Source organism: Pteropus medius, unplaced genomic scaffold (genome assembly GCF_902729225.1).
Source record: "Pteropus medius unplaced genomic scaffold, Ma_sr-lr_union100, whole genome shotgun sequence".
NCBI classification, from domain to species: domain Eukaryota; kingdom Metazoa; phylum Chordata; class Mammalia; order Chiroptera; family Pteropodidae; genus Pteropus; species Pteropus medius.
The window spans coordinates 17,430,679-17,443,019 of NW_024340701.1; positions in this window are offsets into that span (position 1 = coordinate 17,430,679).

Below are 12,341 nucleotides of genomic sequence, written 5' to 3' on the forward strand. Positions count from 1 at the left end.
GACAGCTCTGGCCCTGTGCCAAGCCTCCCTAGTTTGGCCTTCCACAGCAATGGTCAGTCTGGGTCACAGACACAGCAGCTCCATGTTTGCCTCTAGCATTCTTCACTCTCTGATGGCAACCCTTCCCTTCTGCTGTGCTGGCTTCCAAGAACCTGAAAGGCAGGCTTCATTGGATACCTTCCTGCTGCATCTGGATGCCTGTTTATCAGCCTCAGGGCAGGGGAAAAGGACAACCTGGAGATTTCAATCAGAGAGCACAGGCCAAATCACCTTCATCAGGCTCACCTTGCTGTTTTCATTTTATTTTCAAAATGCTATCTTCCTTCCTTTAGGTATGCAGATGTTGAATTCTAGGCTATTAACCCTGGAAAGCACCTGAAAAAAAAAACTATCTATTCCACACATCCTCCCACCATTCACTTTACAAAACAGGACATAAGCTAGGAAAGGCAGCAACCTGCCCATGTGGCACATACCTGGAACTACCAGGCCAGCCCCTTCCTCATCATTGTACAGGCTCATAAATAATGTAAGATTTTAGCATCATAACCATCTGTCTAGGTCAGTGAAAAATAAAACTGCAAACCCGTCCCTGTTCAAAATCACCATTTGACTAAACGGGGGGAATTGGAGCCACTGTTGATGCTCTCTTCCGGGAGCTCTGTTCATGGTATATTCTCTGTAACTGGCACAACTGGAGGGTCTGTGCAGTATTCTTGTTTGTTTTTATTTTCAAAGACCCATTCAGGGATTCTAGAAGTATAGGGTAAAGAGTGGAGGCCTCCCAGTTTTCGTCAGTATCACTGACAATGCCTGCAAGATGCTTCTGGTTTGAAGGTTACTCTGTTGACCAAGGAATTTTTCCCATTGCCTTTAAGATAAACAGCCATGCCTGAGAAACAAGGTCCTTCAGTTAGTCCAGACAGGCAAGGAGCTATAACAAACGCTCCCCAAATCTCTATGGTTCAACAGAATGTGTAAAAGGTTACTTATCGCTCACATCAATTCTAATCAGGCATTTCAGGGGCAGCTTTCCACATGGTGATTCAGGGATCCTAGTTTTCTCCATCTTGTTAAAAATAGCACTACCAACTTCAATATGTGCCTTCTAAGGTCAAAGTACAACAGGAAGAGAAAATGGGCAATCCCGAGCAGGAAATTTTTATAATTCAGGCACATCAATTCTATCTACTTTCCATAGGCTAGAACTTAGTTACATTGCCCTAACCTAACTTCAAGGAAGGTTGGGAAATGTAGTCTAGCTGTAGACTCAGGTAGACAAGGAAATGCGTGTTGGCATTGCCATAGTCTTTAATGTTATACTATTATCTTAGTTAAAGTTCTTTTGGTTGTATGCCACAAACCAGTTTAAATAGGAGAGGAAAATGTTGGATGAAGATGACCAAAAGGATGCTGGGTACTTCACAGAATCCAAAGGAAAATTAACAAGAAGATTCAGGAAGGGCTTAGATGATGAAGTGGAGATCATCAATAGCTTCCCATTCTATGGGACCCCAGGGTTCTTGACCCTTTTTCTTTGCTTTATTAATTAATTCAACAAATATCAATGAGCATTAAGGCTAGGGAGACCCCAGAAGCCCAAAGAGCCCTGAGGCCCAGAACCGCAGAGCTCTGAGTAAGGAATTAGAGCTAACTTTATTGGTGGGGCCTCTCGGAGGATGAACAAGAGTCGGCTGAGCCATCGTTGTGTCTCCTTCACTTTGCAATTCCCAGTGGTTGGACTTAGAAAGGCTCTTAGACAATTGCTATCGCCCAGCAGAGCAATTTCTTCCACATACTTCACTGAGTCCCCACTTAAGAGCTTGATGAAAATGAAAGACAATTTTCACAACCTCCATCATTTCCATCTCCAACCCCAATACCTTGTACTTACTTATTTTTATGAACATTACTTCTTGACCCTGATCCGTTCACATGGGATTTGGGGGCCAGCCATGGCCCAACTTTATCTTGTTCCTTTTTGCTCCTTTTCTGGAACCTGCCACCTCTGTAGTAGTGGTCAGCTAAAAGCGGATTCGGCAAGATCTCACAGGGGAAAGATTATGAGATTTCAGTTGCTTCTTGTGTTTCAACCTCCTTTCAGATCTGGGAGAGAGGAAGAGGGCAGCCCATGTGGGCAACTCAGAAAACAAGCCGACTTGGAAAACAAACCAAGATAAGAGCTTCTTGACATGCTCAGCTAGCAGGTCCCTCATTCACACCGCTTCAAAGACAAACACTTTCCGTTCGTCGATTTGTTTTAGGGCTTGCCGAATCTGCAACTCTGTGGCCTTGACTCTAAAAATAAATCGCCTGCAATAATGACGAAGCTGTGCAAAGAGGAAGGCATGCAGAGAAGGAAAGAGATAGAAGGAGGCAAAGCTGAGAGCAGGCGGGGAAGGAAACCGAATACCCAAACAGGAAGAAAGGATAGGAGAAATTGCCATGGCTCTTTCCTCCCAACTGCAGACGGCAGGGCCCACTGCAGGGCCCACTGCAAAATCCAACAGCCCCAAGTAGGACACTCTGCTGACTCGCTGTTCATTAGACCATAGGGTAGGAAACTGTCCTCTCCAGACACTGTGATCCAGTTGCTAACAGTAATCCAGGCACCGCCAACATTAGCGCAGCCTGAGAAACTTTTAGAAATGCAAATTATCCCTCTCCTCCCCAGCTCTGCTGAATTCAGATCTGCATTTTAACCAGCACATTAACCAGTTAACGCATTTAACACACTTCACCAGTGTGCTCATTAGAGTTCGAGAAGCTGGGCAGAGTCCCTGGTGTTTCACCGAATGCAATGCAGAGGAGGCAAACTCTTAGTTCTCCTCCCTTCCAACAAATCAGAGGTGAGCCCCTCCCCTGCTAAGGGGCTTCTTCTGGGAACTTTTCTTTGGAAAGAGAAACCTAGCCACATACAGCTAGGCTTCTTGTTGATCACAGTTCATTTAATAGAATGTTGCAGTTCCCCACTCACCTACCCCCAAGATAATTACGAATCTCTTTGACCAGTCCTGCGATCAGCCAACATTCATATGAATGCAGCATGCAGACCCGTTACAGACCTTGTTACCCTCAGAGATCCCTCTGGGATTTGTCATTTGAATCCCCTCCCTCTAATCCTCCTTGTTTTGTTGCTCCTTCCCCTGCTCCTGGCCTGAAATGTTTTCCTGTCTCCTAGTCTTTATGAAATTCTATTTTATGGCCTTGGTGTGAAATTTTGATACACGTTGACACCCCCCTTCATTCTCCCCTCCCCTTATGTCTTACTGACATATTTCAACCCTCCTTACTGTTCTCATCGGTTCTCCAAAGAGGCCCTCATTTCTGCTTCAGCAATCATAAACTTGGTTGTTTAGTGTGGAATCTGGTTCCCCTTGCTCTTGCCCAAGCCAGGCAGCTGACCGGTCAGGCCATTGTTTAGATGCTGAGCAAGTGATAAACAGTTATGGTTGCTCTTTGCTGGAATTCTAAATAGTGGCTGTCACTCTTCATTGACTATAAAATGTACAAATGTGAATGATAAGAAAGAACATAACTGTGCCCCATCTTATCAAATTTATTTTAGCTGTGCTTTAAAATCAATTTAATTTGTAAATTATTCATGGCATGTAGGAACCATTACAGACTTGCACTAGCAAAACCTATGCTTTAAAGATTGTACTAACTTTTTTTGAAACATTCTGTGGATGCTTTTTATCGTTTTTTTTTATTATTATTATTACAAAGGTAATGCATATCTATTTTAGAAAATGTGGATACTATAGATAAGCAAAAATAATTATTTTATTATTATCACCTCTAATCCTATGGCCATGAAATAATCACTGTTAACATTTTAGTATATATCCTTTCAGTCTTTTTTTTATTCTATACACACACACACACACTTCTCTCCCTCTCTCTCTCTCTCAAGGGTCATGGTGCATGTCCTAGCTTGCCTCCAAAAATGGCCACAATCAAACCCTTCCACTCTGTTCTGAAGACTCCTACCCAACTCCCCATATTCTGGAACCAGCTCATACCAGCTCTCCAGAGCTGATCGTGAATATCTCTTCCCAACTCTGCATTCAGTGACATCATGCTGATAGCTTGAAACCGGCCATGGTGGTAAATGCTACTTATCAGTTTTTTCCCCCAGACATAGGGTTTTTAAACATTTACCAGCATATCACTGTGTATATATATGCCCAGAGCCAAGTTCATGGGCATGCACTCTGAACACAGGGCCCTATGATCAGAATAGTATTGTGCTTAGTTTATTGCTCTACTGTCATCACCTCAAAATTCTTAATAATTTTATGTTTGGGCTTGTGTTTTGTTAATAAAGTCTATGGTACAGCAGAGCATGAGTATAAGTAGAGGACATGCATACAATGTGATATGTACACCATTTCTTGTTGTCCCAGTGGCATTGGTGTTCATAATGCCCCTTGAGCACAGAATTCTGTTGAACCCACAATGCATGGGAGTTAACAAGACTGAAAGCAAGTACAAAGTAAGTGTGTGATATCTATGACTGAGTAAGTGGGGAGCTGACAACCCTAAGAGTCCATGTTTTCCATTTGAAACAATACTTAATCCAAATGCAGGAAGAAAGTAATGATGTTTGAAGAAACATGAACAACCAAAGAACCCTATCATATTTTTTCTTGTGTTATTTCCCTTTGTTAGTCAACCACTCACACTGAATAGGGTGATATAGAGAAAAGGAGAAAGTAGGGCAATCCATAGTTCTTTTTCCTTCTTGTCCTTCCTTACTCATCAGTAAGCTGAAAGTACTGTTGGCAGAATATGTGCATATCAAGAAGTCAAATAAAACAGTCGAGTTAGTTTTGTACAGTGTTCCCACTGTTCTGCTAAGAACAAAATGTATATGTGTATACAAGCTATGAAACACAAATTGTGTGATTCTGACAATTCTAAGAGTTAAATGATTTTATATTTACATTTAAAACTGACATTGCATAGATGAATGGTAAATTCGTGTTAATAGTTTAAATTTTTAATTTTTCTTTACTTAGAACCACGTTAAATAGTAAATAAGAAAACACTATGACAAGTGAAGAGAGAGACCATAGGAGAAAGGGGAAAGCTTTATATTTTAGTACCTTAACAGCACTTTTTTCCCTGGTTTTTAAACAAGGGGCCTTGCATTTTCATTTAGCACTAGGTCTCACAAATTGTGGAGCCAGCCTTGTGCATGCTACTCCCCACTGAAGGATGGAGTCTATTCCTCCACCTCTTGAATCTAGTCTGGCTTGTAACTGTTTTGACCAGTGGAATTCTGTAGAAGTGAGCTTTGTTGGTTGCACACTTCACCTTTAAGAAGACTGGAAGTTTCCACTAACTGCCTCTTGGAGCCCTGAAGCACCATCAAAGAAGTCCAGGCTACTCTACTAGAGAGAGAGGCCATGATGTGCAAGAGCACTAGGACGCCAGATGTGTGAGTAAAGAAGCCACCTTTAAGATCTAGCCCAGTTGAGCCTTTGGACGACTCCAGCCCAAGTTGCTTTCTAACTGAACCTCATGATTGACCCCAGGCAAAAACCACCCAGCTGAGCTCTGTCAACCCACAGAATCATGAGAGATAATAATAAGCTGCTGTTTACTGCCACTATGCTTTGGGATGGTTTGTTTGGCAGCAATAGATGAATACAACAATATCCCTTTCATAGCCTGTGTTTTTAGATTTTAAAGGAAAATTCTAGATTTATTTTTCCAGGAATCAGAAACTAAGTAGAAAATTTCAGGGTAAGATGCAAGCTGCATGAAGCATGAAAGTAGATCTCAAAGGTTAGTGTGCCTGAGATTCTTTGGCGGGGGAGGTGGGACATTGGGGACATATTTAAACTGCTGCTCTTTTGACTCCAGCCCCAAAGATTTGAATTCAATAAATCTTCAGTGTGGCTGAAGTACCTCTACTCTGCCAAGCCCCCATATGATTCAGAAGCAGGCTTTTGATGGACCACAGTTTATGGACTACTGCTTCAACGGTGTTACTCCACAGTGGCAGTGAGGTGTTTTTTCAGAGTCAGAAGATTGTCCTAGCTACCGCGGCTCCAAATTTTAGAACTCAATGATGGCCTGAGAGGCTTAACTGGAATAAGGATAGACTTGTCCATAACAGAATTTTCCTCATCATATATTTGAAAAAACAACAGAGGAAACAAATGACAAACTATTCTTACATGTTAAGCAGAACTTTCAGGAAAGGCATCCAACAGTTATTGATTATTCAGAGGACCACGCATGAGAGTCGAGATGGATAAAATGCCTTTTAACATCGTCCATCTGCATAAGACTCTTCCTTTTCTTTATTATTCCCAAAAGAGACATGAGTGGCCCCAACATGCCACTTGATTTTAGTTCTTCAGAGGAAACTAAAAACTATAAGAATATTTTAGGTAGCCATACCAAAAAAAATGATATTACTAAAATTCAAATTTCAGTTAGACCATAACATATGCATCTTTGTGTTCCTGGCTCCTCACATGGTACTTGCCTCAAAGTGGGTGACCAGTAATTATTTGTCAAATTAATTAATTTAAGTTATCAATAAACTTGAAGCATCAAACAAAGCTACAGTCTTGCTGTCAAACAGACATTACTGGATATGATTAGTGCTCAGTGGACCTAATCTGATCCTCATAGGAAATGTCCTGAAAGAGAGAGACAATGAGTTTATCCTAGTGAAATAACTCATTCAAAGTTTCCCAGAAATGTCTGAATCCCTGGGAAGCAGTTTTAATCTGGCAGCTCTCCAGGAGACAGTTTAATGGAGCCGGTTCCATGGGTATCCCCCACTCACAGAGGATGAAGGATAGAGGGTGCTCCCTGGTTCTCGGGACCTGGCTACAGAGAATGGGTGTGACCACAGACCTGGACCAAAGAACAACTGAATATCTGAGTGGTAAGCAGAGCAGAAGGGCTTATGACCTACCTTCAAAGTGATGAGAATGAAGGCAGCTCAACCTCACCTTCCTCATTTGTAAAATGGTGAAAGCAGTATATATCTCCCAAGGTTTTCGTGAGAATTCAATAAGGTAACTCACACAGCATCTTGCACAGTGCCTGGAACATAATAGCCCCTCAACAAAATGGTGTTTCCTATTCCTTTTCCCCTAACTCTCACTACCCTGGATGATTCTCTCATGCTTCAGCTTTCCCTAAAGATACTGTAATGTTTGTTATAAAAGAATCTGGGAGTCGGTAGTGTATCAGTTAGCTTTTGCTGTATAACAAGCCACCTCAAACTTAGTAGCTTAAAACAACACTCATTTACGCTTGCTTTTACATCTCTAGTTCACCTCATCTCAGTTGGGCTTGCCTAGGCATCTCTGCTTCTGGCTGCTAGTCTACCTGGGCATGGCTCTTCATCACAGACTGGGGTCAAGTCTGACTAGGTCCTAGGTGGATGGGTCAGCAGCTACCAGGAGAAAGCGCTTCTCATGGCAATGAAAGAGGTTTGAAAGGGCAAGTCCAACCATGCAACTACATTTCCAGTTAGAAATACACAAGGAGGAGATGGTAGAAGTATAGCCCAGAGGCCAGGACCTGACAAAGATGTGACCACAGTCTATCAGATGGAACTGAAGCTATGGAGGAGACCTAACTGCTACAGAGATGCTATACAACGCAGAAAATGGGAAATGCCCCTGGCTTCTTCCCTCTTTCCGCCCCAGGACTTCCATCAGTATCTCCCTTTGGCCAAACGAAGCAGGAAATGAGAGAACACGGGAGCAGAAAAATGCAGTTCCCTGTGAGACAGAGCAAGATAGAAAAGGCAGGGATGAGTCTAGGAGCAAACAGGTGAATATGACAGCATTTACTTGGTCCAGACCTGTACACATACCCAGGCGAAAAACTTCCCAAACACAGTAGCAGTCAATCCCAGTCCCCCACCTATATCCCTTGGCACCGAATGATGCCACGCCACAATGGACACACCTACAGCTCTACATGATGGTTCTTCCTGCTCACAAGAGCACGCTTGGGCTGAGTGCTGGGTAGGCTTGAAAAGCTGCAGAGTTGGCGTCCCTGGGAGTAGCCCTCAACCAACAATGGACAAGAGTTGGTAGCTAATACTCCAGCTTCTTTACCCTGTGAGCATGCTTTACATGGTCTCTTAGAGGTCTTTGGTGGAATGAGCCCCAGTGGCCCACAGTGCTAATCTGCTTATTACCACATTTAGTGTTGACTTCCTTTCTTTTCCTCTCATACCTACTTCCATTGCAAATCAACTCCTTCAGCCAACCTGAGACAGACACCTCAACACAACTCGTAGCCAACATTTGTGCCTTCTCACCACTGTGCCTTAGTGACAGAGCAAGAACAAGCCCTGGCACAGGGGGTAGAGAGGGGAGGCAGACCCAGCACTGGGCACTCTTGTATGCTTCACTAGGATTTATAAATCACTCACCCCTGGGGCCCTATTTGGCTCCTCCCATCCACCAGGGAACAGCTTCCTTCACATTTCTTCTATGAGAGAAAGAGCAGGGGCAGACTTGGGCGTGGAACATTCTCCCAGAATGTCTATCGTGTTCCCACTCCCATACCCCCTCATCTGCCCCCCAGCACCCTATGAAATGTTGCCCCTCCTCAGAAGAGAGCAAGTTAAGTGCTGCGTTACTAAGGAACTGCCACGCTAGCCACCAAAGTGACTGCTCGTTATTTGAACACTTTCTTCTATTTGACTGAATACAGGAAAAATGTCACAAATAGAATATTCATCAACCCCTTGTGCGCCTTTTCTTCCCTGCTTATCTCCCTGCTGTCATGTATGAATCCCGGCTTCAGGTTCATTTGGTATGTTGAGTGCGTGCCCGGGGAGAGGATGCCGCCGAAAGCCTTGCCCACATGCTCTTTGCCTCGACAGCCCTCCCTCCCCATTGGTGACACCCCACCAGACAAACGCCACTCACACTGACCCCTCGAGAGTAGGACAATGTCTGCCTAAGCAAAGAAGCCTTCTGCTCCACGCAAAGGGAACATAAAGGACCCGAGGAGCCTTCACAGCCATTTAGTGATTCTCGGCATGTCACTTTTACAGACACCTCAGCTTCCAGAGCTTTTATCCTAAGGTGCTTCTTAGAAAGCGCAGGATGGCATCCCCACCCCACTTCAAACACCGTCTGTTTCTAGATTCTCAGAGGGGCTAACGCCGCCTGCCAATTTCTCAGCTACAGAATCATCAGCGCAGAGCATCTCCCTCTGCCTCTTTTCCATCAGTGCTAAAGACACAGTTTCCCCAGCCCAGTCCTCCTCCAGCCTGGCCCCACCCTACAGATTGCCCTGTCAGGCTGCTGGGAACATGTTTCTAGGGCTGGAAAATCAAAGTACTTATTGCTCTGACAATTAGATATTATGTTCAAACCTGAAAACTGATGACTTAAACAAGAGAGGGATTTGTTTTTCTCTCCTGTAATATCAGTCCAGAAGCAGGCCATTCAGGGCTATTATGGCTGCTCCATAAGGCCACCAAGGACCCAGCCCTTTTCTCCTCCATTATTAGGAGGTGACCATCACCCCATGCTCTTGAGATGGTCATTGAAACTCCAACCATCAACTCAGAATTCCAGGCAGAATAAAGAATAAGGGCAGAAAGGGCCTCCTGAGCTGATTTAGCCTCTATTCTATGGAGCTTTCCAAAAATCCCACACAAGAACTTCAGCTTACATCTTCTTGACCAATAGCTGCAAGGGAAGCTGGGAAATCCAAGTTTTTAGTTCGATGTATTGCCATCATGCATAAAATTGGAGTTCTGTCAGTGTTTGGGCTTCATTGTGTCTCCCTACAATTCAAATGTTGAAGTCCTAACCCCTAGTATCTCAGATTTGACTGTATTTGAAGATAGGGCCTTTATTATTATTTTTTTTAATTCCCATATCCATTCCCTCTCCCCTTTGGCAACCATCAACTTGTTCTCTATATCTATGGGAGATAGGGCCTTTAAAGAAGTAATTAAGTTAAAATGGGGTCATTAGACTGGGCTCTAATCCAATAGGACTGGTGTCCTTCTAAGAAAAGGAAATTAGAACACAGACAACACAGAGAGAAAAGATCACGTGAAGGCAGTCACCTACAAGCCAAGTAGAGAGGCCTAGGGAGAAACCAACCTTATCAAGGTGCGCACACACCGATCTTGGACTTCTAACCTCCAGAACTGTGAGAAAATAATCATCTGTTGTTTAAGCCACCTGAACTGTAATACTTTGTTATGGTAGCCCAAGCAGACTAAGACAGGTAGTAAGGAAGAAAAGACTAATGGTCATGGATAGGCAATTACCAGTACTTGGCACATTTAGGAAAACCTTGTCCTTATTACCTGAGCTTTTAAGACATATTTCAAGTATTTTAAGATACTTTTAAAAAGCTCCTTTTTTAAGGTACTTTTCATCAGATGGGATCCAGAGGACATATATCATCCCTATCCTTCCCCAGCCAGGTCTCCCCCAACCTCTATTTCTCTCTTGTCTTTGCATGACTCTCCTCCCTAGAAATGCTTATATAAATACTGTGGACTCTCTGGAACGATTTGAAAAGTACTGAAATAGCCCTCCCTCCCTTCTCCTGGCCATAAATAGCTTGAAAGTCTAAAGTCAGTGTTTCATTCTTTGGATAATCTATTATCTCCTATGAACACACAAATTAAATGCCAATTGATCTAGATCTGGTCAGCCCAGGTTGTGATGTTAGGAGAGCATGGGGGAGGGCCAGAGGTATGGCTGGAAAGGGGGTACCAAAGAGCCAGAGGCCAGAATGAGGGCACAGAAGGGCCAGGTGGGACTGCTACCAGCAGAGGGGTCCCTTGAACACTGCTGGACCCATCCTTATTGCTAAAAGGGTGTGTGTTAGGGTGCTGGGGTCAGGATCAAAAGTTTTCCTGGGGAAGACCCTGTACTTGCATACCATCTCCACTGCCAATAAAACCATGTTCAGATACCATATTCCCGCACATTCACTGCCCTGTTCTTCTTCCCCTGCCTACCAAGCTTCTTCACAGGGAACAAACCTGCAGTTGAATTGGGATGTTCTGTCTCCCTGTGTGCCATGACAGTGATTCCCCTACAGATGAAGTCATAGACATAGACAAAGGACATTTTTCTCTATCTTTGTTGAGTCTGACAGTTCTCTGTCTTCCTCTTTCTTCAATCTATTCACTTTATTGCTCTGACAGAGAACACCTTGAAGAATTCTTTTGGAAAGTGTTAGATGTCCTTAATCCTTTTATATCCAGAAACATCTTTAATTAGCCCTCACATTTGAATATTGACTTGTTGTCTCAACACTATACCTGCCTTTTAAACTCGCTCTATACCACTGGGGCTGGGAGAATACAAACAACATTTCCCAGCTGCCTTTTTGATAAGTTCTGCCAATAGGAGGCACTGGTAGGAGGTGGGAAGGCAGGAGGAAGGGAGAACTTTCAGGCTCCTAGCTCCAAGAGGATAAAACTACTGGGTTCTCTTTTCTTGGTTGGGCCCTGAGTGATACAGGTACGAAATTCAAATCTCAAAATAATCTCAGAATTTTGAAGACATTGCACCACTATCTTCTAGCTTTCTAGCTGAGATGTTTAACACCAGGTTACTATTTTTTATTTTTCTGGAAGATTTGGATTTTTGTTCTTAAATTATCCTTAGAATTCAAAATTGTGATGTCTTTAAGAATGGGTCTTTTATAATTTTTCCTGTTTGGCACTTGGTCTACTCTCTAAATCTAAAGACTGAATGAAATTTTTCTCCAGCTCAGGGAAACTGTTTATTCTCATATTACTTTGATAATTTTCTTTCCTACAAGCTTTCTGTTCTTTGCTTCTGAAAATTTTTATTAGGTCAACATTTGAATTTCAGCTCCTGATCTCTTAATTTTTCTCTTAATTTTTCTCTTATGCTTTTAAAAAAAAAATTTCCTTGTCTTTTTGCACTTTTTGAGAGAGTCTTTCAGCCGAGTCATCAATTCAATCACCAGCCATAGCCAGTCAGCTACTTCATCCAATGAGCTTATTACATTAGCAATTGTACTTTTTTCATTCCAAGAACTCTGACATATTCTTCTGACAATAGCCAGTTTTTTATTTATGGATAGCGGTTTTACTAAATTTAAATATCTTTCTATATCCTGGGAGAATTCCGTGAGGATCATTTCTCTTGTTTGTTTAGGTTGGTGCCTCTTCCACAATGTTGGTTTTCTTCAAATGTTTGATAATTCTGTAATCTCCATTCCTGTTAGAGATGAAGGTCCAGGCTTATCATTTACAGTGGAGGCTGGTGTGCACTTTCTAAACTCCAGTGGAAAATGCCTGCTCTCATGACAGTGAAAGCCAGTTCTGGTTATAA